This window comes from Mesocricetus auratus, unplaced genomic scaffold, assembly GCF_017639785.1.
Source record: "Mesocricetus auratus isolate SY011 unplaced genomic scaffold, BCM_Maur_2.0 Super-Scaffold_100019, whole genome shotgun sequence".
NCBI lineage: Eukaryota > Metazoa > Chordata > Mammalia > Rodentia > Cricetidae > Mesocricetus > Mesocricetus auratus.
Window position 1 is genome coordinate 39,643,288 of NW_024429200.1, and position 27,695 is coordinate 39,670,982.

A 27,695-nucleotide genomic window follows, 5' to 3' on the forward strand; every position below is an offset into this window, starting at 1 on the left:
AAAAGTTAGTTATGATATAACTGCCACTAATCCAAAGAAATCACACCAGTCATTATTCATAAACATAATGACTGGTGTCATTACATAACATAACATAACAAACATAAACATAAAAAATGCAGAAGTTATAGTGAAAGATTAAATAAAATATTCATTTTCTTTTAGTAAAATTAAAATTGTTGTACTTTGTCCCTTACAAAATAATAATCCTGAAGCCACAACTTGTGATTCTTTGGGGAATGTAGTGCACACATAATTTTTGTAGTTTCTATAAAAATTATTCTTTGCAGCAGTACCCATTTCTATACATCATTTGCCAAAACTATTCTTTTCTCTCCAAACTCATTTGGTTCAGTAATAATAATTGAGAAAACACATTTACTTTATTCTCATTTGGGAACTATTAACTTCAACATAACTTAATTGCTCTCCACCTCTCTCTCTTCTCTTCTCTCTCTCTCTCTCTCTCTCTCTCTCTCTCTCTCTCTCTCTCTCTCTCTCTCTCTCTCTCTCTCTCTCAGGAATTTAAACAATAGGTTCTCCAGGGAAGAGAACCCATAAGCCTGATTTAACATTCATCATATAGTAATAATGTAAGAGATCCTTTTCCCTACCCCCTGGAAACCTCTGGGCAGTTGTAAAACAAAATGGTCTGATGTGAGATGCACCATTGGGGTTCACAGTAGGGAAGACCTGAAGTGACAGTTTCAGGAATAGTCAGTAGCAAACTAGATGGTTTACCACTTCTTAAATATATAGGTATATACTAATAAAGTAGAATCACATCATTTCCCCCTTCCATTTCTGCCCTCAGGCTCTCTCAAATATACCACTCTAATCCCTTCCATTCCACCTTCCAATTGCTAGTTTTTGACTGATTTAGAGGCTTCAGAAAAGTTCTGAGAAAAAAAGGGGGGAATAGACTTGTAATACCTTGGAATCAAGAGTAAAATGCTTCTCAAGAGCTTAATGCCTTTAATGAATACAATGGCTTCATCAAGTCAGAGGATGTTAGAGAAAACTTACTCAATTCTGTGAAACATAAAGGTCTTAGGACACATCACTAACATGGCTGCTCCTGCTTTCACTAACAAGAACTTGGATGACGTATATTTTAGAAGCAGGAAATGAAGAAAGTAGCAGAATTACACTTTTGAAAGCTAAGACAAAAACATAAAAACAGGAATATCAATTAAATGTTTTGGTTGGTGACTTCTTCAAATCAGACTTTTTCTGCTCATTACAGCAACAACAAAACCCCAACAATCAGGAAATCAAATAACACAATGCCTGGCATGCAGGTGCAAAAACCGCTTTGTTGACAATGCTCTCTGTCATGTTTGTAGTGTTGTGTTGTTTATCTTAATCATAAGATAGCATGGCCTGTATCTCACTCTCTCCAAAATGCATGTCAGTATAATAAGTCAAAATTTCATTTGAGAAATCTAAAATAATAAAGGTCTTAGGACATATCACTAACATGACTGCTCCTACTTTCACTAACAAGAACAGGACATAGCAGCAGGCTCTGTGTCAGTGAGTGTTTATTCCTAGTTTATACTTAAATAAATTCTTGAGACTCTTTAAAGACTCTCCTGGGTTCATATAACAGAATGAAATGTTCACAATGTTTACTTCTTCATATTTTCCTTCTGGTTTTTCAAGACAGTTTTTTTTTTCTCTATAGCCCTGGCTGTCCTGGAACTCACTCTGTAGATAAGGCTGGCCTGGATCTCAGAGATCTTCCTACTTCTACCATGAGTTGTGCCACCAACGTCTGGCTAACTATACTCCTCTTCAATCTTCAGTAAATTTCAACTACCAATTCTCATTCAATTTTCAAACATTTCCTGAAATGTATAAAATCTAGTTACTTTCATAACTTTCTCATACTCTGGTATTTGATATTTCAGAATGTGTACTTTAGGTTGTTTTCCCTCATGGTATTTCTCCTATGAGCTCTTCTGTGTATCCATGCATAATCATTGTGGTATGCAGGTCAGATTTTGTACTTGTATCTGCTAGTGGTGCTAGGATTTCCCTAATTAATTAAGTTGTTGAAATTTGAGGACCAAAATATACATGAAATTCACTTTTGTGTTTCAAGTTTATATAGAATAGAGTCCTTCTTATGAGGAAGTTTATTGTGATATTTGGGAATCTGGATTTAGAAATAAATTTATACCCAATGTTGAGCATGCTCAATTTTACAATTTTTTTCATTTATTTTGCATACCAACCACAGTTGTTCTTCCCCCCACTCCCGTCCGTCCCATGCAGTGTGGTGATATCTTTATTGCACAAATAAAGCCTACATTCATGTTACAATGCAGACTCTTTAGATGCTGGTTCAGAGTCAGTGAACTCCCAAGAGTTCGGATCAGCTGTCTCTGTGGGTTCCCATTCTACAACCTTGGCTCCTCTGGCTACTACAGTCCCTCCTTCCTCATTTCAGCAAGACTCCCAGAGCTTGGCCCAGTGTTTGGCTGCAAATCTCTGCATCTGCTTCCATCTGTTACTGAATCAAGGCTCTCTGATGACAATTAGAACAATCACCAATCTGATTACAGGAGATGGCTAGTTCAGGAACCCTCTCCATTATTGCTAGGAGTTTTAGCTGTGGTCATCTTTGTGGATTTCCAGGATTTTTTCTGGTACCAGATTTTGTCCTAACCCCACAATGCCCCCCACACCGAGACATCTCTTTCATTATTCCGCCCCTCTTTCTTGCTCCAATCTCATGTTCTGAAACCCCCATGTCCCCCAGCTTATCCAGGAGATCTCTTTTATTTCCCATTCTCAGGGAAATCCATGCATTCTTCGTTACCTAGATTCTCTGGGGCTATGGATTGTAGCCTGGTTATCCTTAACTTTACACCTAATAACCACTTATGAATGAATACATACCCTGTTTGTTTCTCTGGATCTGAGGTAGTTCACTCAGGATGATTTTATTCTAGTTCATCCATTTGCCTGAAAAATTCACGATGCCATTGTTTTTAAGGATAAGTAATATTCCATTGTATAAATGAATCATATTTTGTGTTATCTATTGTTTCATTGAGGGCCATCTACATTTTTCCAGGTTCTGGATATTAAAAATAATGCTGCTATGAACACAGTTGAGCAATTTTACTTGTTGTATGATTGAGCATCCTTTGGGTATATGCCCCAAAGTGGTATTGCTGGTTCTTAGGGACATTGAGTCCCAATTTCCTGACAAACTGCCATAGTGATTTCCAAAGTAGCTGTATAAGTTTGCACTACCACAAACAATAAAGGAGTGTTCCCTTACTCTAAATCCAACATAAGCTGTCATTAGGGTTTTTGATCTTAGCCATTCTGACAGGTATAAAATTGAATCTCAGAGTCTTTTTGATTTGCATTTCCCTGATGGTTAAGAATGTCAAATATTTCTTTAAGTATATCTTGGCCATTTGAGATTCTTCTATTTTGAATTCTCTCTTTAGATTTGTACCTCATTTTGTAACTGGTTTTTTTGGTTTGTTGATGTCTAGTTTCTTGAGTTCTTTATATATTTCAGAGATCAGCCCTCTGTCAAATGTGAGGTTCGTGAAGGTCTTTTTCCATTCTGTAGGCTGCAATTTCGTGTTATTGACAATGTGTTTTGCCTTACAAAAAATTTTCAGTTTCAGGAGGTCCCATTTATTAACTGTGGATTTCAGTATCTGTGCTACTGGTGTTATATTCAGGAACTAGTCTCTTGTCCCAATGCATTGAAGGTTATTTCATACTTTCTCTTCTATCAAGTTCAATGTAATTGGATTCATGTTGAGGTTTTAGACCCACTTGGACTAAAGTTTTGTTCATTATTCTACATCCAGTAATGCCAGTACCATTTGCTGAAGATACTTTCGTTTTTCCATTGTATTATTTTGGTTTCTTTGTCAAAAATCAGGTTTCATAAGTGGGTGGATTTTGATTTGATTCCATTGATCCACCTGTCTGTTTTTGTGCCAATCCTTGCTGTCTTTATTATGATAGCTCTATAGCATAGTTTGAAGTCAGCAATAGTGATATGTCCAGAAGTTCCTTTATTGTATAGGGTTGTTTTAGCTATCCTGTGTGTTTTATTTTTCTGTATGAAGTTTTGTTTTGAGGTCTGTGAAGAACTGTCTTGGAATTTTGATGAGAATTGCAGTGAATCTGTAAATTTCATGCTCAATATTTATATGATTCATTTTATATCACAAATAGTCAGTAAAATACAAAACTATAATGTCCCAGGGTTAGCAAATAAAGAGAAGATAAAATGGCTGACAATTGCACCCAATTTTAGGGTTCTGATTTTACTGATTTTTTTTTAGCTCTCCTGTATTCTCTAGTTTATTTTTACAACAGATAATTGTTTTCAAAGATACTCTCTTCATTTATTACCATCAATAGTTCCATGAGAAAGTCTAATTGAATTTCTATTTAGTAACTTCTGAAATAAATTCTCTTCTTTCCCTAAACTCCATAGAAATTTCTTCTCACATACTTTTCTATGAACATTTTTTCTAATATATACTATCTGTAGTTTTTGAATTTGAAAATTCATTTATTGATTGCCCATCAAATTGGGCTCTTTGGTAGATGTAATGCAAAGGATAATAAAGATTTAGTCATGTAAGTGAAATTAGGCTCTGGTATTATATTGAGAACTGGCCTTCTGTGAATTTTACATAGGAGTAACATACAAGCTTTCTCTTAAACTATGGAGATGACCATCTAATGTATAGAACATCATGGTCTTTTGATTTACATGAAAATCTTTTTTCTTCTTTTTAAATTTAAATGAGAAACAAGCTGGGTTTACATGTCAATCCCAGTTCCCTCTCCCTTCTCTCCTCCCCTGTCCCCATCCTATCCCCTTACTGCTCCCCAGAGACGGTGAGGCCTTCCATGGGGGAATCTTCAAAGTCTGTCATGTCATTTGGAGACCTCCCCGATGCCCCCCCCCGCTCCCCCAGGTGTCTAGGCTGAGAGAGTGTCCCTTTATGTAGACTGAACTCCCAAAGTCCATTCATATACTAAGGCTAAACACTGATCCACTACCAGAGGCACCATAGATTGCCCAGGCCTCCTAAATGACACCCATATTCAGGGTGGCTGGATCAGTTCTATGCTGGTTTCCCAGCTATCAGTCTGGGTTCCATGAGGTGCCTTTTGTTCAGGTGAGCTGTTCCTGTGGGTTTCACCAGCCTGGTCTTGACCCCTTTGCTCTTCACTCTTCCCTCCCTGCAACTGGATTCTAGGAGTTCAGCTCAGTGTTTAGCTGTGGGTATCTGACTCTGCTTCCATCAGCCACTGAATAAAGGCTCTAGGATGGCATATAAAGCAGTCATCAATTTCATTATAGAGGAAGGTATTTAAGGTATCCTCTCTACTATTGCTTAGATAGTTAGTTGGGGTCATCCTTGTAGATCTCTGGACATTTCCCTAGTGCCGTATTTCTCTTTAAACCTATCCCTCTATTATGGTATCTCTTTTCTTGCTCTTCTCTATTCTTCCCCCAACTCAATATTCCTGATCCCTCATGTCCTCCTCTCCCATCCTTTTCTCCCCTTCTCTTTCTCTTAACTCCTTCTCCCCTCCCTCCATGCTTCCAATTACCACAGGAGATCTTGTCCCTTTCCCCTTCTCTGGGAGACCATGTATGTCATAGAGTTCTCCTAGTTTCTGACTTTCTCTGGAGGTGTGGATTGTAGGCTGGCAATCCTTTGCTCTATGTCTAAAATCTATATGAGTGAGTAAATACCATGCTTGTCTTTTTGTAACTGGATTATCTCACTAATTTAGTTTCTTCTAATTCCATACATTTGCCTGCGAATTTCAAGATTTTGTTTTTGTCGGCAGAGTAGTACTCCATTGTGTAAATGTACCACAAATTTCCTCATCCATTCTTCAGCTGAGGGCTATCTATGTTGCTACCAGGTTCTGGCTATTACAAATAATGCTGCTATGAACATAGTTGAACAGATGTCCTTCCTGTATGAATGTGCATCTTTTGGGTATATGCCTAAGAGTGGAATTGCTGGGTCTTGTGACAGACTGATTCCCATTTTCCTGAGGAATTTCCATACTGATTTCCAAAGTGGCTGTATGAGTTTGCACTCCCACCAGCAGTGGAAGCCTGTTCCCCTTTCTCCACATCCTCTCCAGTACAAACCATCATTGATGTTTTGTTGTCAGGGTTCTGACAGGAGCAAGATGTAGCTCAGAGTTGTTTTGATTTGCATTTCCCTTATGGCTAAGGATGTTGAGCCCTTTTTTAAGAGTCTTTCAGCCATTTTAGATTCTCTATAGAGAATTCTCTATTTCTGTAGCTCCTTTTTAATTGGATTACTTGGTGTTTTGGTGACTAGCTCCTTGAGTTCTTTGTAAATTTTGGAAATCAGCCCTCTGTGAGATGTAGAGTTAGTAAATATTTTTTCCCATTCTGTGGGCTGCAGTTTTATCATTTTGACTATGTCCTTTGCCTTACAGAAGCTTCTCAGTTTCAGGAGGCTTCATTTATTAATTGTCGATCTCAGTATCTGTGCTACTGGTGTTATGTTCAGGAAGCTGTCTCCTGTACCAATTAGTTCAAGGTTACCTCCCACTTTCTCTTAAGAGGTTCAGTGTGGCAGATTTATGTTGCGGTCTTTGATCCATTTGTATATGGTAATAGATATGGATCTATCTGCAGTCTTCTACATGTTAGCATCCAGTTATGCCAGCACCATTTATTAAAGATGCTTTCTTTTTTCCATTGTATAATTCTAGCTTCTTTCTCAAAAATCAGATGTTTTTAGGTGTGTGGGTTAACATCAGGGTTTTCAATTGGAATCAGGTAGATTCCATTGGTCTACCTGACTATTTTTGTGCTACTATTAAGCTGTATTCAGGACTATAGCTCTGTAATAGACCTTGATGTTAGGAATGGTGATGTTGCCAGAAGTTCCCTTATTGTAAAGGGTTGTTTCGGCTATCCTTGGTCTTTTTTTCCCATACAAAGTTGAGAATTGTTATTTCAAGACCTGTGAAGAATTTTCATGGGGATTGTATTGAACCTGTAGATTGCTTTTGGCAATATTGCCATTTTTACTATGTTGATCCTACCGTAACATGACTTTGTAGAAATATCCAATTTCCCAAATCTTTTGTTGTACTTTGGCATGAGAAGAAGTTAGTGACTGTGATAGCTCCAGTTGTCAACTTGACACACCTGGAAAACAGACCTATAATTGGGGAGGTTTTTGTTTTGTTTCTTTTAGATTGGCCTGTGTGGTATTCCTGCAGGGAAATTTTCTTGATTATTAACTGACTTAAAGGACCCAGCATACTATGGCAGTTACATCTTAAGTCATGTGGGTTTGGTCTATAAAAGAATGAGAAGTGAGCAAGCCAGGTGTAGAAAACCAGTAAACAGGATCCTTCCATGACATCTGCTTCAGATCCTGCCTCCATGTTCCTACCCTAAGTTCCTGTCTTGGTTTCACTTGATGACTGATTACAATGAAAACGTGAATCCTAATAAACCCTTTCCATTCCAAATTAGTTCTAGAGAGTATTTTATCACAGAAAAATTGATCAAATTAGAGCAATGACCTATCTACTGAGCAGTTAAAAACTTCAAAGAAGAGATTTCACTGAGCAGCAATGGTTGTAGTAGTAGTTGTAATGTATGTTGTAAATTAATTAATAGTTTGATAAGAGTTTCACAAAGTCTTTATAGAGGCTCCATAAGGTAGGAATAGCCAGTATTTTTTGGGGGGCTGGGTATGCTGGTGTTGAACACTGCTACATCAGAATATGTATTGATGAAGTGATTTTATGTCACATTAGAATGCCAAGTTAAGGGTGGTATTAACCACAGAGCATGCTGAGTCATGTAGCATGTTAACACATCAAAAAGAAAGAGATAGAAAACAGCATAAAATCTGCTTGGTGTTCTCAAAAGTAAAATTTATAAGCAGAAGGACTTTTTTAAATTTCCTGTACTAAAGTAGTTAGTATTCTAAATGCCATTGAAATGGACCCAGCAATTGTTTCCCAGCTGTTTCAATGATAATACTTCTTGAATGTCCCAAAATGCTTTTTGGTTAGCAGAATATATTTTAAAGTGTCAATAAAATATCTGTCTTTCAGTCCAGATACGCATTGGTGTCCTACCATAAAAGGACTGAAATGGGAAGGAGCCATACAAAAGTCCCAACGAAACATCCAGGACAAGAAGGCATTGCCTTTGAATATAGTCTCAGACACATAATCTTCTACCCAACTGAATACTTGTTTAATTTTCCTTTATTCAGAGGATACATATGGCTTTTATGTTTAAAAAATATCAGAAAATAGACATCAAAATGTAGACATGTCTTACTTGACTTCATTTAAAGTAATGGCTAAGGGTTATAGCCCAGAGTTTCTTTTAAATCTCAGTTTACATAGTGTCTGATTGGAGAAAATTTTAGTGTCCTTGAATGTAATGGAAATAAAATTACTTGGATAGTATAACTCTCCCCCCCCACACACACACTTGTGCACATACAGACATATTTGGTTTTAAAAATAGATACCTAGATGCTTATGTTAGTTACCATGTGTTCTGTTTAGTAAACATCCCTTCATCTTAATCATGTATAACTTAGTAAAGATTATTTTAAAGAAAAGTATTAGTAGATGGCAGCATAAACAGGGGAAATAACACTTTCAGCACCAAACACATAATGACTTTTCCTGCCATCATGAATGGTGTTTAACATTTCTGAATATAATTACTTACCTAAACAATGAATTATATGATGGGAGGAATGCATAACCTAGTTATACCTAGAAAACCTTTCCTGATCACCATTCAGCACACATGCTTGGGGCCTCTCTATGGTTTTATTAAATTTGACATATTAATGTTGTCAAGACTTTAGAAGTTTGTGAATGATTTTGCTGCCAGCCCAGGCTAAGACTACTCAGCAGGCAGGTGTGCACCATTGAGTTATACAATTACATACTTGAAAATCAAAAACGGGAAACGAAACCATAAAAGCTACATAGATGAGAATTCCAAATGCACTCTTAGGGTGCATCATTACATACTTCAGACACCCGAAATAGGTCTCCTTCCTGTCAACAGCAAAGAAAGAAATCAGGTTATGTCTCCCTGATACTTGGGAAGAAGTGCCACAAAATTTCACAAAAGTAGAGCAACTGCAGTGTACCTAGGAGGTCAAAAACAAAGTCAACTCTGACTCCACTTTACCTAATAAAAGACACCTTCCATGGTGTTTTCACCACTCAATTTAATATTTGCCAGACTTAGAGATTAGTGTACATCATAAAAAGAAAAAGTAAAACCTGCTACCAATGTTAAAACCTGGATTCCAAGACATAGCAGTGGGTTCATTGTTCTGTCTTTCTTCATGATGTATCCTTTTTGTAATTGGTCTCTTGTGTTTGTCTCTTTGCGATTATACTATCTCACTATCATGGAATTCTTTTGTTTCATAAAGAAAATACTCAAAGCTATACAGATTGGGTGAGCACATACCTACGTTCTAATCACTGTGGAGGCTGAGACAGGGCAATCAATTTGAGCCCAGTTTGGGCTGTGTGTGAGGAAACTATCTCTGAAAACCAAAAATGGTTCAGACTGGAAAGTGTAAGCGTACTGCCAGATTCCTACGTTCTCAGACTGAGTCTGTGTTTGACTAATGTAGTAGAGCAAATGCTTTTTTTTCTCATTGAATCTCTGGATGAAAATAACACAGAATGTCCCTCAAAAACACAAGTGTTTCTTGGAGTAATTCTCTTCTGTGGCCTCATCTCAGGTTTGTATGGTTACATAACAGAAACATAAGTGTCATGCTTGTTAGACAGATGTCTCCTGTGCAAAGTGTTTACACTTTGTTTACTTGACTCCCGTGCTACAATTCATGCTTGATTCTGAATTGTATGTTCACACTTGTTTTTTTTTTAAGTAAGATAAAAATCTATGGCTTTTGGAAAAGGGCATGTGTTAAAAGATTTAATTTGTATTTCTTCCTTACAGATAATTTTTAATGAATGTTTTCCAATATATGTCAATAAAAATACTTCTTGGCTATAAAAAGACAGCAAAACTTTTCAAGATTACATAAAGTTCACACTTTCTACTTTCCCTTGTACTCAAATCTCATACATACATATATACATACATACATACATATACATATATATCTCTATTTTGTTTTTCATGACAGGGTTTTTCTATGTAACAGCCTTGACTGTACTGGAACTCGCTCTGTATACCAGACTGGCCAAGAACTCACAGACATCTGCTTGTCTCTGCCTCCCAAGTGTAGGGAGTAAAGGTGTGCACCACTAGCCCAGGCTTATTTAGAATTTTTTTAAATGAGTACAATATGTTTACAATTGTCACACCTCCCTCTTCTTCCTCCAACTATCTTTGTGTTTCCTTTTAGTCTTTAGAAAATTTATGCCTTCTTGTTTGTTATTGTTAAATATATATTTCATTTATATATTGATAAATTTGTATATATGTTGATATATATTTGTATAATTATATATCTGGCTGAGTCCATATGGCATAGATCATATATGCATATATTTAGCTTTAACTGCTTGGTGTTTTATAACCTATCAGGAGCTTTGTCCCTGGAGAATTTATAACCTACAGGAGCTTTGTCCCTGGAGAAAACTGAGTCTCATTTTCTCAGAAGATATTAATTGTCTATAGCATTTCATCTTGAGGTGGGACCTTGTCCATCCACATTGGCAAGTCAGCTGGTGCTGGCATTGTGAAGATGTTTCTTGGGCAGTCATACTGCTGAGATTTCACATGAGCATAATGGAAGATGCTATCTGAAGGTGAATGTCTTTTTCCTCTAGCTCTTAACAGTCTTACATGTCTGCATGTATATCTGTGTGGAAACATTCAAGCTAATCCAGATACTTGTTGTGTTCAGAAGAATCAGTTGAGTCTCTTGAAGCTGGAGTTACAAAAGGTTCTCAGCCACAAAACATGAGTGCTAAGAACTAAACTCTGGCTCTCTTTAAAACAGATATGTGCTTTTAGATGCTCAGGCATCTCTCTAACCCCAAGGCCAGATTTTCACTTGGATCTTTCCAGATTGCTCTAGATGATATTGGCTGTGGGGACAAATGTGAATTACCTTTGATTTTTCTTATATTAATGAAGCTTTGCATGAACCCCACCTTCAGGAGCAGCTAAGAAATATGGAGGTTTCCTAGAGTCACATACCTTCAGGAGAAACATGTTAAAATCCATGTTATTCAACACTTAAATCTCCTAGGATGATGCAGTTCTTCTAATAACCCAAAAGTTATTTATTTGTGTCCCAACTATATATTTGTGTATGTATACCTTAATGTCATTTCAAACCTTGAGAAAGTAGTTAACATGGGAAAATATTAGAACTTTATTTTTTCCTATGTAGATATGAGGTTTCATAAAGGAGTCTGCAGAAGTTGATTATAATAATAATTTGGTTACCATTACATAGAGAATTTATATAAAATTAAGAAAGTGGATATTTAAAAATTTCTTAGTATTCAACAATGACTTAATTGGAATATTTGTGCATCCTGTTAGCTAAAGAAAGAAGGCTGTAAAAACAGTACTGATTCAAAAGAAATCACTATGTAATTCTTTTCATTTTTGAAAGCATGCAACTATTCTCTTTTTAAAAGAGAAGTAAAGAAGCACTGTGGTTATTGTTACTTAGTCACCAATACATTTTTTGGAAATCTTCTCATACTTAGATTTCTTACGTGACCTAAGATTCCACTAGCAGGCTTCTGCAGAGACCTAACTGAGATACATGGAGATCAGGAAATCTCTGTTCATTGTAGTTAAATTTTTCTATTATTATTTTATTTGGAGTTCAATTCTTACTGTTGCACAGATACTCTGCTTTCTGAAGAGTAAATCAACGTAGGGCACCAACTGAGCTCACTTTCACATCTGCTTAGCACTTAACATATAGATCATTCATTTAAATAGAATTTCCATTCTGTCCTGGGCATGGGCTCCATTTTGTAGAGTGGGCCTTACATCCAAACAATTCAAGTTTGTTACTCCCACATTTGTGCCACAATTGTACAAGTGCCTCATGCAGAGCAATTCACCACCGTGGATCACAGGGTTTGTAGATGGGTTGGTCATTACCTCTCTCCTTTGGTGGCGTTCAGAGTACCTTCCAGTGCCATGAACACTAGTGTAAGCATAAAGGCTCTAGATAAACACCAGCATGACTTCTCCGTGTTCAGTGAAATATGTGTGTGTCGTTTTGAGTAATGGGGCCTTACCATCTGTTTGTGGAAAGCAACCAATAACCTTGGCAATAGCCTGATTGGTTTTAGGGGAATACAGCAAGGCTTCTCTGGATGACAAATTAATTACCTGTAACCAATTCCGGGCACCTGAAGTGTCCTTTGGTGGTAAAAGATGTTTAATTTGGACACAGTCTCCCCCACTATCTGGTGACTTCATTTTGATTTATTTCATATATGTATTTATTTTAAGAATCTCTATAGCAGCAAATTTCCATATGGCCCCTTAGTATTCATTGTCCCTCCCTTATTCCCTTGCTTATCCTGTCTTCCTTTCCCCCCTTTTATCTCCCTGTTCCAGTTTCTCCCTATCTCTCAATAACTATATATTCTACTGCCACTGCTTTAGGAGACTCCCCTCAAGCAGGCCCTTCCTCTATACCAAGCATCTGTGATTATGTGGGTTATAGTATGCCTACTGAGGGCTTAGAGCTAACATCAACACATAAGAGAATATATGCAATATTTGTCTTTTGGAATCTGGGTTACCTCATTTAGGTTGATTGTTTCCTTTAGCTCCATCCATTTACCTGTGGATGGATATCATGTTCTTCTTTCAGCAACTGAATTCATCTCATTGTTATAGAAGGAGAAAGAAATGCTAATATAATGCATTTTAGAATTGGAGCTGAGGTGGGAAAGATGAATTACTAGTTTAAGGCATTAACTACACTCACTTAGAACCTGGGTTCAATTCCCAGCAGTTGCATCATGTGATTCATAATTTCCTGCTACAGTTTCAGGGGATCCAACATTCTCTTTTGTCTTCTGTAGGCACACGCACAAATATGTAGTGTGTATAACTTCATGTAGGAACATACACATAATCATAACATAAATATTGATCCAATACCTCGTAGACATTTGATGTTTTCTCATAATTGTTCTGTCTAACCTTTATGAGACTGAGATTATGTAACTAGAAAACCAAGACTGATTACCATTACCCACATCATTATTGGAATATATTAATCAGGTTTTTTCATTTGTGATAAAATTAGTCTCATTTTCTATTTTATACTACATTGATACACTCTAGCATATTTCTACAGAGATGTGAAAGATAATTTTTAGGAGGGTGGGAAACCATTGTTGCAAAGTGTGAAATTCACTGAATAGCAGCACTATCCCCTTTATTCTTGGTTACTTTTGTAAATATTTTAAACAACTGCTTTAGTAACTAAGATATAAGAAGTATCGTATGTTTCCTCTCTGAGATAAAACAGAAAATCTCAGGTTCATTTATCCAGTCTCTGTCTTCTCTTTTATAGTGATTTACAGAGTTTGTAATTTGTACCTGCAGCATCATGGCTGAGTTGTCCGAAAGAAAGTCATGTCAGAAGTTACTAAGACATGTACAGAACTTAGAGAAACTCAATAATGAGCCTTTGTTGCACAGACTGCTGAATTATGGCTATTATCTGTTTCATGCTGTCTAATCTAGCTTAACTTGACTATTATAGAAAATATTATCAAAATTATGTTTTATTACTAGAAAACTAATATATTAGCTATTGACTGTATGTATGCAAAAAGTGACTGGGTTTGAGCCTTTGGATATATTCGATTCATGCCATACAAGTTCTTAGGAACGTAAGAAAGACAGAACATGTGCCTACAAAATCTTTGACTCTGGTTTGAAAGCATGCTGTCAATAATGTGTGTGATTTTCTATAAATTCTCATAGCAAAATATAAAAAAATGAGCTCAGAATATAATTGGATAGCTTGCAAGCAGGAAACAAATGGGAAGAAATCTTTTAACATTAAGCCTGTCAATGTTATGAAAACAGCTATTTTGTTACTCTGATAAATGCTAAAGTAAAGAAACTTTCGCAGATTAATGTCTAACTAAAACAATAAATAGAATAAAGATGTGTCTCTCAATTATTGGGTACAAACACACAGAGCAAAAACTACATTACAAACATGGCTTTTCTGCAAAGTTCAAACAGCTTTCACTTTATAAGTCTTTTATACTGAAGAAATGAACTATGGAATGGGGGATTAGATACGTAAAAGCTAGAAAGTGTTGGGTATCTGTATATGATCTAGACACAAGGAAATGTCTAATATTAATGCTTAAGTGGTGTTAAAAGTTATGCCAGAAACAAAACTGAGTTTGAGCCCCTCAAAAGCTGATGTAGGAGGGCCCAGCCCATTGTGAGTAATGGGGTCATTCTAGGGTTGGTAGTTCTGGGTTCTGTAAGAAAGCAGGTTGAGCAAGCCATGTGGAGCAAGCCATCAAGCGGCACCCTTCTATGACTTTTGCATCTGGCCCTGTCTCAGTGTTCCTGCCCTGTTTAGTTCCTCTCCAGAATTACTTCCATGATGGACTATTATGTGGAAGTATAGGCCAAATAAACTCTTTTTTCCCCAACTTGATTTTGGTCATAGTGTTTCATCATAGCAACAGTAACTGTAATGAAGGTATTACCTTACGCCCAGTCCCCAGTCCCCAAGAAATACAAGGAAACAGGAACAGCATCTCTATGAATGGAGCTGGTAGATTATATGGAGATTACCAGAGAGAATCCACAGCAAGGAAAGCAAATCCTTCCATCTCAGGCTAGCACCCCAAGATCAGCTGCTCATAGTACTGAAATGTCCATAGAGCAGTGACATTTTGTGGGTCTCATTCTTTGAATTTTTAATTTATATTCTATTCATATTGAGTGAGGGTTTGTGTAGGTGTATGCATGTGTGTTGGAGATGAGTTTTCTTTCACTTGTTAGGATGCACGTGGTCCAGTATACAGTAATGACGTCTAACTCTGTTAACAGAAATGCACACGTGCTTGTTAGAGTGGTGCGAGACCCATAAGCATAAACTGGCTCAGTCTTCTTTGTTGTTATATTGGAGAGCATTAAAGTATTTTATTGCATATTGCTAAGAATAAAGGTTATTTGGTGACTTGTGTGCTGCCTAAGTGATAACACTTAAATCTATTAAGTCTCAGTATTTTCTTGTCTTGGGGCTTAGGAGGGACCAAAGATTTTTCTTTATTATAAAGTAAAAGTAACACATATAACTTACTGAGTAAGAGAATTTTGCATTTTTCCTCAGCATATGTTTTTATTTAAATTAGAAGCATGCATGCTTCACATGTCAATCCCAGTTTGCTCTCTAACCCCTCCTCTCTTGTTGCCTCCACTAGTCCCCCCCCCCCCCCCACCAACCAGCCACCCAATCCCCAAATCATTCCCCAGGGAGGGTGAGACCCTCCAGAGTCTGTCATTTCATCCAGGGCAGGACCTAGGCCCTTCCCCATGTGTCCAGGCTGAGAGAGCATCCCTCCATCGGCTCCCAAAGTTCATTTGTAAGCCATGGTAAACACTGATCTACTACCCAAGGCCCCAGAGATTTCTGAGGCCTCCTCACTGACACTACATTCATGGAGTCTGGATCAGTCAGTCCCCTGTTGGCCTCTCAGCCATCAGTCTGGGGTCCAAGAGCTCCCCCCTTGTCCAGTCAGCTGTCTTTGTGGGTTTCACCAGCACAGTCTTGACCCCTTTGCTCATCACTCCTCCATCTCTGTCACTGGGTTCCAGGAGTTGAGTTCAGTGTTTAGCTGTGGGTATCTGTCTTTGCTTCCATCAATCACTGGATGAAGGTGAATTTTGCATTTTAAAAAATTTTTCAAAGTAGCTAAGTTAGCAAGAACAAATGCTGGAGCACACAGTGGACTGCTGGAGTGCATGCCTACCACAAAGAAGACCCTGAATTGCCTCTCCATTCTGTTGGATGCTGTGAGCTTATAATCCCAGGACTTTGGAGGCAGAGCCAGAGAATTCAGAGTTCAAAAGTTATCCTCAGATATGGAGGGAGTTCCATGCAGCCCAGGAGACAGAAAGCCCTAGTTTAAGAAATAGAGAGACATTGAGAGAGAGAGAAAAAAAATAGTCACAAGGTGGAAGCAGCCTGGGAAAATGAGTTACTGCAGAGGGAAAAATATTGGTCTCCACAGTACACTTGTGAGAATAAAAAATAAACCTGCATTAAGACTCTAAGATTTTATTATCTTGCATAAACTTACAATTCTTGACTCATACACTACTGTAAACATGTTTGTATGAATTATCTTTAAACAGTATTACATTATTTGTGGGTAGGAAAAACATGTTCGACTAATATTTTAACAGATGTACACTTGTTCAATTTTATTCTAATATATTATTATTATGAAATGTTACATTGTTAGAACTGTTTTCTCTCCCCGAGGCTCTGTAATCCAGACCTAAAATAAAATTGAACACATTTGACAAAGTCATAACGCTGTGAAAATTGCAGATGATTATTTTTAAATTTTCCAGTGTCATAGAAAAGTGATCCCTGCTTTAACATCTTCACTAAAATAAATGGAACAAGGAACCAATGAGTTATTTAAAGGACTCATTAACTTTCATATGACCCTATTTGTAATTGAGACAGTTGTGTCCTAGATGTACCCTCCAAGCATGATTTATGAGGTTTCTCAGGACTCTAAATTGACTGACATGAAGAGAGTAAAAGTGTGCTTTAGCCACTTTTCCTGTGAGGCCCAGGCAAAAAAGGATACATCTCTTAAATAATTCATGATAGAGTCCAGTACTTAGCATTTCAAAACATAATTATTTTTCCTAAAGTAATTAACATTCTAGGTCAATAAGGTGATAAATTTATAAAAATATTCTAAGTTGGTCTAACTTGTAGCAAGTTTAGATGTAAAATCGTTTAACTTTTTTCATGGTGGAAGTGCCATTTCTAAAAGTGCATTGCATACTGCAAGATGATTTGTGGGAATGTATTGTCTGATTCTATGTTAAGATCCCATCTACACCACGCGATGTTGAATGACAATCTGTGCTATTTGATACCAATATGTAGCTCATTTGCATAAGTTATAATTAGCTCACTTCTCATTTTGCCCAAGGACATTATTCGCATCAGTGAGTGAGTTCTCACTTCAACTAACAAGAATTTGTTTCCATTATATCTTTGAAATAAAATAGTAAAGTGATTTTAAAACAATGATATCACAGTACCTTGCACACTTGTTGTAGTACTTGATGTTTATGGATGTAGACTGGACACACTGGGTTCTCCAGGCAAATACAAACTAATGCCATAGAGTCTTTGTTTTTGTTTTTTGGTTTTTTTTTTTTGTTTTGGTTTTTGGAGACAGGATTTCTCTGTATTGTTTTGGAGGCTGTCCTGAAACTCGCTCTGTAGACCAGGATGGCTTTAAACTCACAGAGATCTACCTGCCTCTGCCTCCCGTGTGCTGGGAATAAAGGCGTGCACCAACACCCAGCTTGCCATAGTTTTAAATGCAGCTTACATTTATTGGCACTTCCCAATGGGTGGTTATATGCCCTGCGTCTCCTGAAATGACATGACTTAGTGCAGGGACCAGAGAGACCAGCAGAAACTAGAAAATTCAAAACAGGAGGTTGTACCTGAGAGCCATCTTGCTACTTGGTTTCATCTCAAAGAATCATAGCTCTACCTGTATCGTTGTAGAATTGTAATTTACTAAATAGAGGTTGCTTCCAGTCATTAACTTCTGGCTAATTTTTTTCACAGCTGTGCCAGGTCAATGAACCTGTGTAGGATCTCTTTCAAAATGTCCTCTTTCTCTCACTGTCTGTTTCAAAATCATCAGAAATAAGAGTTTGTGAAAACCTTGGGCATTGCTGAACATTGTTCTCTTACAGTATTTAGTTTATATCATAAAACAGAACTGTGAAACAGATGTTTGTTCAATTATGCTTCAGAAGATTTTGTGATAATGTCATAGGAGTGATTCATGGTAATCTCTGTGTCTTTCAGTGCACCAAACAAGGGTGTTTTATTATTCTTAGGTCATTTAGAGATATACAGTAATAAATTTAGTAAATAAATAAAATGCGAAGCCAGGCAGTGGTGGCGCATGCCTTTAATCCCAGCACTCGGGAGGCAGAGGCAGGCTGATCTCTGTGAGTTTGAGGCCGAGCTGGACCGACAACCTCCAAAACAAAACAGAGAAACCCTGTTTCGTAAAACCAAAATAAATAAATAAATAAATAAAATGCTTATTTAGATATATATCTTTGTGGGAATGCATATTTATGTGGAAACGTGCTTTTGAGCATACACATGTAATAAAAGCACATGGAGGTCAGAAGACAGCCTCATGGGTGCATACTTGTGTAATGAGATTCTTCCCGCCAACCTGGTCCCAGAGCCATGTCAGTCCCAAGTTAACACACAGGATGCCATATTAATTATGAAGCTGTTGGCTGTTTTCTATGGTTTCTTGTTGGCTAGCTCTGACTTAATAATTAACCCATAACTGCTAATCTGAGTATTCCACATGATCTTCTCTTACCAGAGAAACGGCCCAGACTCTTACTCCTCTGGCATCCTACATGGTAACTGACTGTGCCTCTGTTTCCCAGAATCCTCCACCTCTCCTAGTCCCACCTATCTTGCTTCACTATTGGCCAAAGGTGCTTTATTCATCAACCAATAAGACAAGCATATATACAAGAGGACTTCCCCCATCATGTTCAACCTTGTCCAAGACAGGATCTCTCAATTGATTCATTCACCAATTTATTTAGCTCACACCTCTCATGTCTCCATGTTCTGTTTCACTGCAGAAGCACTGGTCTGGCAGAACCACTTGCAATTGTATATGGGTTCTGGGGATCGGAACTCAGGTTCTCACATACAGTGTCCTACTTTGTTTCTCTGCTGGCTGCAATAAGAACCAGAAGAAACTCAGAGGGCAAAGGCTTTATTTCACTTTACACTTCCACAGCATCACAGTACACCATTGAAGGAAATCAAGGCAATAATCAGAAACAGGCAACTGCAGCAGAGACTGTGGAATAAGGTATATTATTGACGTTTTTGTCTTTGGCTTGCTCAGCTTACTTTTTTTAGACAATGTAGGACCGCTTACCCATGGCAGGCACTGCCTATTTTATGTTATAAACCATGTCAAATATTAATCAAGAAACTGCTTCATATGCCCACAGGCAAATCCAATGCAGGAAATTCCTCAATTTAGGATCTCTTTCTATTTATGTGAATTTGAAAACTGAAGACACTCCAGTAAATCCCCTACACACTGAGCCGTATCCCAAAATCCCATTTAAAAATCTTTATTTTATTTTATTTATTTATTTATTACTTTAATTTTAATAGCTTGCTTCACATGTCAATTCCAGTTCCCTCTCCCTCCCCTCCTCCCACACACTCCCCATTAGCCCCCCCCCAGCCTCCCACTCTATTCCCACTTCCTTCCACATAGGGGATATCCAGAATCTATCATTTCACTCAGGGCAGGGTCTAGGCACTCACCTAAGAGTCCAGGCTGAGAGATCATCCCTCTTTGTGTTATGGACACAAGAAGTCCATTTGTATGCCAGGGATAAACACTGATCTACTTCCCAGGGCCCCATAGGTTGCCCAGGCCTCCTCAATGACACTCACATTCAGAGGGTCTGGATCAGTCCCATGCTGGCCTCCCAGCTGTAGGTCTGGTGTCCAGGAGCTCCCCCCCTTGTTCAGATCAGCTGCCTCTGCTGGTTTCGCCAGCCCATTCTTTGCCAATTTGCTCATCACTCCTCTCTCTCTGTCACTAGATTCCATGAGTTCAGTTCAGTGTTCAACTGTGGGTGTTTGCCTCTGCTTCCATCAGTCACTGGATGAAGGTTCTAGGATGGCATATAATGTAGACGTCAAGTTCATTATCAGGAATGGGCATTTAAGGTGGTCTCTCCACTATTGCTTAGCTTGCCAGTTGGTGTCATCCCGTTAGATCACTAGAGATTTCACTGGTGCCAAATCTGTCTTCTAACCCATGACTCCCTCTTTTATGGTATTTCTCATCCTGTTCTCCCCCTATTCTACCCCCAACTCAACCTTCCTGTTCCCCCATGACCTACTCTCTCTTCCTCTTCTCCCCCTTTCTTCTTCCCAGCTCCCACTCCCCCCCCACCCCTCGCCACCTTATTCCGAATCTGTTCAGAAGATCTTGCCTCATTCCTCTTCTCTGGGGTACCATGCATATCTCTCTTAGGTTCTTTCCTGTTTCCCAGACTCTCTGTCAGTGGAAGTGCAGACTGGCACTATCCTGATCCATGCCTAAAATCCATATATTAGTGAGTACATACCATGTTTGTCTTTTTGTGACTGGTTTACCTCACTCAGGATGGTTTATTCTCATGCCATCCATTTACCTGCGAATTTCAAAATTCCATTGTATTTTTTCTGCTGAGTAATACTCCATTGTATAAATGTAGCACATTTTCTCTATCTACTCTTCAGTTGAGGGGCATCTAGGTTGCTTCCAGGTTCTGGCTATTACAAATAGTGCTGCTATGAACGTAGTGGAGCAGATGTCCTTGTTGTATGAATGTGCATCTTTTGGGTATATGCCTAAGAGTGGAATTGCTGGGTTCTGTCGTAGATTGATTCCATTTTCCTGAGGAATCTCCATACTGATTTTCAAAGTGGATGTATGAGTTGGCACTCCTACCAGCAGTGGAGGAGTGTTCCCCTCTCTCCACATCCTCTCCAGCATAAATTGTCTTTGGGTTTTTTTGATTTTAGTCATTCTGACAGGACTAAGATGGTATCACAGAGTTGTTTTGATTTGCATTTCTCAGATGCTTAAGGATGTTGATCATTTTCTCAAGTGTCTCTCAGCCATTTTAGACTCCCCTATTGAGAATTCTCTGTTTAGTTCTGTACCCCACCTTTTAACTGGATCCTTTGGTGTTCTGGAGGCTTGCTCCTTGTGTTCTTTGTAAATTTTGGAGATCAGCCCTCTGTCAGATGTGTGGTTAGTGAATATCTTATCCCATTCTGTGGACTGCCTGTTTGTCTTGTTGACTGTGTCCTTTGCCTTACAGAAGCTTCTTAGTTTCAGGAGGTCCCATTTGTTAATTGTCGATCTCTGTGTCTGTGCTATTGGTGTTCTGTTCAGGAAGTGGTCTCCTGTACCAACTCATTGAAGAGTATCTCCCACTTTCTCTTCTAAAAGTTTCAGTGTGGTTAGATTTATATCGAGGTCTTTGATCCATTTAGACTTAAGTTTTGTGCAAGGCAATAGACATTGATCTCTCTGCAGTCTTCTGCATGCCAAAGCATTAAAAGTCTTTAAAGGGGAAGTGGGAGGGTATCGGGAGGAAAAGAGGGAGTGGGAACTCTGGGTGGAATGTAAAATGATGAATTAATTATAATTAAATAAACAAAACATTTAAGACAGGAAAGCATCTCCTTGTTATTCTTAACTGTGTCACTTTGATGTTCTTTAAGATAAAAATAGTCTAGATAAGATACTTCAGAAGATACATCTCATTTCCTTGGAACTATATGTTGAGATAAATATTTTTTATTAATTATTAAATTAATTAACTTTTCCCAACTCATTTGCAGTTTCCCCTCCCTTCCTCTTCTCTTCTCAGTTCCTTCCCCCAACCTACCTGTCCCCCAACCTACCTGTTCCCTGCCCCGTCATCCATTCGCTCTTCCTTCCATTCAGAAGAGCTAAATATATTTAAATAAATACAAAATTCTTTCATCATAACCCCTCATGTTGTTGTGAACTTCACTGAAATAAGATTTCCAGAGACAAGAGAGATAGCTGAGTGGTTAAGATGTTCAATGTTTTTACAAAAGACCCTAAATGCTGATCCTGAGCATCCAGGTCTGGAGGACGTTCATTATCCTCCAACCTCTGCAGGCACCTGAACTCACAAGCACAAATCCTCTCTCTGTCTCTGTCTCTGTCTCTGTCTCCCTCTCTCTCTCTCTCATACACACACACACACACACAAAAGAAATTAAAATTGTTAAAAGAAAAATTAACAATGTCTACTATTCTGATCTTATTCCTAACTAATAGCACAATGTCTCCTCTGTGTGTGTGTCTAAAAGATTTATTTATTTATTTTTATCTGTATTAGTGTTTTGCCTGCATGTATGCATGTGCAAAATGTGACTGCATGGTACACAGAAGTGGGTTTCAGATCCCATGGAACTTGAGCCACAGACAGTTGTAATCTGCTGTGTGGGTGTTGGGAATCAAACTAGGTCCTCTTCAAGAGTAGCCGGTGCTCTTGAGCACTGAGCCATCTCCACTTGTGTCAAAATGCCTTAAATTTGCTGCCACAGAAATTTAATTTATGTTTTTTAGTAACTGTGTGTGAGTCATGCTTCCAATATTTTTGCCTTTACTTCTCACAAATTGTCCATAACCGGAAAATATTGTGAGCATTAAAATGGGAAGCGAAAAGCCACCAGTACTTTGAAGTTTATTGTCTACAAAATTGGAAGGGTTTTCCCATATTAATTATGATGAGCATAGCATTTAATTTTGTTTCCACCTCATTCTTGTTATGGAATGTGTTGGTGATTTGAGGATATTTTTCAAGACCAGACCTCTTCCTGAAATTGAACTTTGTTCTTATAAATAGCCTCAATTGTATTCATATGTTTGGTAGATGAATCCAATAGCGTGCTTGTCTAACTGAATGAGCAGTTTGCTCAGTTCTTTGGAACTTCACTCAAATTCAATGAATAGAGACAATTCAGTCTAAACATGATTTTTTTCTTGTTGACAATACTTTTTCTCATAAGCATAAATTTCATCTTGCATGCATGTGCCGACATACACTGGACAAGTTTTAGAGACACTAACTGTGGAACTGTGAATGACCTGCAAGATTTATAAATGAATCCTTTAACTACTAAAAAAGATGCTCAAGATTCCAGAGGAAGTCATTTTAAGTTATCAATCATCAGGCAAAAGAAATTAAACAAACATAAGTCACATGTAATCTTTTACAAATTGAATTTGTTTTTAACATATTTTTAATCCTAAAAAATTTTTAAAAATATATTTTGATATCATAGTCACTCGCAATTCTGCCTGCCTAACTCCTCCAATATCTACCTTCCCTTTCCTCATGCCTCCTAAATTCATGTCCTCTTTTTAAAATTTTCCCTGCATGTGTGTCTGTGTGAGGGTGTTGGATCCCTGGAACTGGAGTTGCAGACAGCTGTGAGCTGCCTTCTGGGTGCTGGGAATTATACTCAGGTCCTCTGGAAGAGCAGCAAGTGGTCTTCTTAACCATTGAGCCATCTCTCCAGTCCCTGTCCTCTTTTTTATATATACATTTTCATTTTTATGTTTTTGAGAGTAGTATAAATGAGTACTGAATTAAATAAGCACGCTAAGAGTTACAGAAAGTATTTTGCAGCTGAGTAATTAAGTTTCCCACTGTGGGACAGAAATTAACAATACTGGAAGTTTCCTAACAACAGGAGGCCTTTTATGGCACCAAAGGCCTTTGGTAAACTATGTTATCTAAGCAAGTAGCTCCCTCAAAGTTAGAAAACCATATTGAGGTAAATACTTTCTCATCAGTAGTAGATAGGTCTGCCACAAGGAATGTAAGTGTTGTCCAGATGCAACTCAACCATGTGGCATGGGGTGCGGGGGTGTCACAAAACCAGGCAGAGTCTGATTAGTTATCTAAATTAGAATCTTATGTGCCTGACAAAATCTTTCTTCATATGACAGAAAGTTCTAGCTTGGGAGATGAGTAACAGAGATCAGTGAGTAAAAGTGTGTGGATACCACGTACCATCCTACAACGCCATGAATAACTCAGGCAAGGCATTTTACTTCTCAGCTGCTATTCCCTATCCACAGAACAAGAAGGAGAATCTAAGAAGTTTGCTGGTTGGAGATGAGTTCTGTGAAGTGATACTCAAGAGCCCTTTCATCACCAACACTAAGGAAACCTGAAGTAGTGAGATGCTCTAACATAGGGTACTGGGTGAATAAAAAGCAGCAGCTTGTGTTAGGATTGTCTCTGTGGAGTTTGCACACATAATGTACTCAAAGATAAGGATTTATTCTTAGAAATGTTGACTTAAAGGAACCACTGCATATTTAAGATATCCACATATTTTCCCAGTGGTCTAACCATGAGCTATAGTACACATGGTGTTGTCATGCAAAAGTATGAATGAATATATACCTCAGTTGTATCTGTCTGAGAAATACATTAATCTTATGGTTCCCTATGTATTTGTTAATCATCTAGCTTAAAAAATGTAAATCCATCACTAGAAATAGCAAGCATCATCAATAAAGAGTTATGAATTCATCTAACTAATTAAATTACTGGAAGCTTACTTTTGTAAATTTTGTATATGCCTGTTCTACATATATTGTGTGTAAGGAAATATTAAATAGATCATTGTTTTTTTCCTGTTTAAGTCAATTCTAGGAGATTATTTTATCATCATTATAAATACATGCAGCAAAATACAAAATTTATAAAATTAATGAAATATCAATAAATAAGCCAAAAACATTTTTAGTAAGTAAACCACTGACTTTTTAAACATCCTACAAAGCATATATTTATACCTGTATATACAGATACAGGTATGCTGTTCCATATTTAGGACAAATATATGAATTGAATTTTTCTTTCACAGTGTGTCATTAAGATATGTTTATGTAGCTGCACACCTTTAATCCTAGCACTCAGGAGGCAGAGGCAGGAGGATCTCTGAGTTTGAGACCAGCCTGGTCTACAAGAGCTAGTTCCAGGACAGCCTCCAAAATCAAAGAGAAACCCTGTCTCAAAAAAAAGATATATTTATATATTATCACTGAACAAGTGCACAGTTCTACGAAGCCATACACATGTACATTATTAAAAACCATATGCATGAAATGTGTCTAACAAGCAGGCATTTTAATTGTGGTGTCTATATTGTAGAAAGGGAGTGCATTCCTTTTAAAAGGGGCATTAATGTTTTCGATTCCCACTTTTATGGGAATTTTTGTGAAAGCATCTTTCCCCCAAATTTATTGCTACTGTTTGAATTCATTTCCCTGAACAGAATTGTTGGCTAATGATGTATACATAACACACTCTCTTTCATGAATCTATTGTTCATTTTGTCTCCAGAAATGCAGCAGTGTCTCGAAGTTAGGCCTGTCAGTCTATTTATGCTGACTTTCTTCCCAGCTACTGCCCTGGAAAGGTTCTTCAAGCTACTTTATGTTCTCCCGATTTCCCACTCAGGCCTTTTTGAAGGTTTTATAGTGGCCCTTCTTTTTGGCCCTTTCTATGCCTTAAACTAATATTGTGTTAAATTTTATTTTATTTTTCTCAATATATGTTTTTATCTAAATTAGAAACATGCATGCTTCACATGTCAATCCCAGCTCCCCTCTCTTATCCCTCCACCAGCCCCACCCCCAGTCCAATCCTCACATCATTCCCTAGGGAAGGTGAAGCCCTCCATGGGGGATCTCCAGAGTCTGTCATTTCATCCAGGTCAGGACCTAGGCCCTCCCCCATGGAATGGGCTCCCAAAGTTCATTTGTATGCCATGGTAAACACTGATCCAAGGCCTCCTCACTGACACTACATTCATGGAGTCTGGATTAGTCCCCTGTTGGCCTCTCAGCCATCAGTCTGGGTTACCATTAAAAGATGTAATAGAACACAAAGATACACGATGGATGTTAGCAAGTATAACTTCAACTTTCAAATATTACTGCTCACTTCTGTTTGCCATATACTTGGTGAAATACTAATACATGATATATAAATAGTGAAATGCTACTCATATCTTATGTGTAATAAAACCATGAAGCTCAGAAAACAGAAAAATTAACAAAAAACCTTAACTTTTCAAGGGCAAATAGCTTCTGCACAATGCATCTGCAATTTGTACCTATAATGCTTCTCTTCTCCTCTTAAGGACTGTCACTTGATGATCGTATTTGGAGACAGAAATAAATGCAAGGTTTTGCTAGGAAATCAAAGCATGCTCTCCCAATTGATGCTGATGCCTTACTATAAGGCAAGAAACAGAAATTTGGATCTGAGAAAGCCTGTGCTAATGATATATTTTAGTATATTCCTATTATATTAGTCTTTGCTGAAAGGCCATCATTCATATTTAATTTTCATTATGAAAAAAATCAACCTTTTATTCTGGTTAAAAGAATATTTATATACTCAAGAGGAATTTGGGATTGAACCTAGTTTGTAGATAAATAATTTCATTTCTTTTTTTATTTTTATGTTTAAATTTAGATTACAAACAAGGTTGCTTCACAAGTCAGTTCCACATTTCTTATCTGAGAAATTATTGTACTTATTGTGCATTAAGACACCATAAAAGAAATTATGATAAATTTGATGGTCTTCCAGCAATCCTAAACTTAGACACCTGGGGTCACCTGATGCTAGCTCACTGCAGCTCCTTAAGGTTGGCTAGTGTCACGGACTTGGTAGACCAACTTGAGCCACCTTGGCCATGGCTTTTTTCTGCACAGGTTTCTCATTTTTTTTTTCTGTCAGCAGCAGGTTAGCCAGTGGTGTCTCTCTTCTGTCAAGTATAAACCACAAGAAAACAAATAGCAATGTATGTCTTGGGTTCTATTCATGGAACAGACACACTCTCACTTTCCCTACATTCTGTTTCTAGAACAAAGTCTCATTTCCAAATGCATAGCCAAGGATTGGCTAATATAGCCACCCCAGTCTGTGAGCATGTGTATCAGTTCATGCGACTAAGCAAGTGGCTTTTGTTTGAAAATGTTTTGTTTCCCAACTAAGATATAAACATGTAGTCCTATTTGATCAACGGCCAAGAGGAGACCTTTTAGTTCCCCAAGGGAAGGAGGGATACCATTGAATTTCTGGTCAGGTAGTTTCTTACTGTGAAACTATTTTGCTTCTCTTTTTCTCTGGACTTCTTTCTCTCCTCTGACTTTGTGGATTCAGTTTCCAGGGCTCAGACCTCTCTGTGAGTGACTCATTAAACCAGTCACCACTCTTTCCACCCCCTCATCCTCATACCACAGAGACCAAAGCTGAGGCTGCTGTGTCACACGAGCGTGACAACCAGAGTCCAGAATTCTTATTCAACTTGCTCCAGCAAAGCACGCCATAACGTTTTTAAAAGGACCATTTGTAAATCATTGTGGGCAAGAAAAATAGCATGCTTGCTGGGTAGCTAGATCCGGATGGGACTAGAGCACACCCACAGTGAGTTCAGCAGAAACGAGAGGGGAGGACTCAGAGCTGGAGGCCCTGTGAAGATAGAAGGCCGGAAATGTCTAGTGGCTGGAGGGTGAACAGATTTCGTCTAAAAAGATAAGTCAGCTAAATGGAGAGTGAGAAGACATGAGCCAAATTTAACATACAAATGATGGAAATGATCTCCTAGGATCCGATTTGGGAAGAAGTGGGGAGATAAGATGGATTTGAGTGGCTGGAGATGACAGAACAAAGAGGTTAGCAGAACCAGTTTCAAGGTGGGCAGGGATGAACTTTAATAAAAAAG

The 27,695-nt window shown here is 38.0% G+C and overlaps 1 protein-coding gene across 5 annotated transcripts in view; it reads left to right on the top strand.

Moving 5' to 3' along the window:
* Sema3a (semaphorin 3A) overlaps positions 1-27,695 on the top strand; it is a 454,628-nt gene that overhangs the window by 88,431 nt on the left and 338,502 nt on the right. For 2 of the 5 annotated variants that reach the window (XM_040728503.1, XM_040728501.1), the window contains exon 1: positions 27,253-27,645. The exons of 1 other annotated variant lie outside the window; for it this stretch is intronic. The gene's annotated coding sequence lies outside the window, so the exon portion shown is untranslated. Of the gene's footprint in view, positions 1-27,252; positions 27,667-27,695 lie in introns of those variants that run through there. 2 more of the 5 variants (XM_040728502.1, XM_040728505.1) reach the window with 2 other exon arrangements.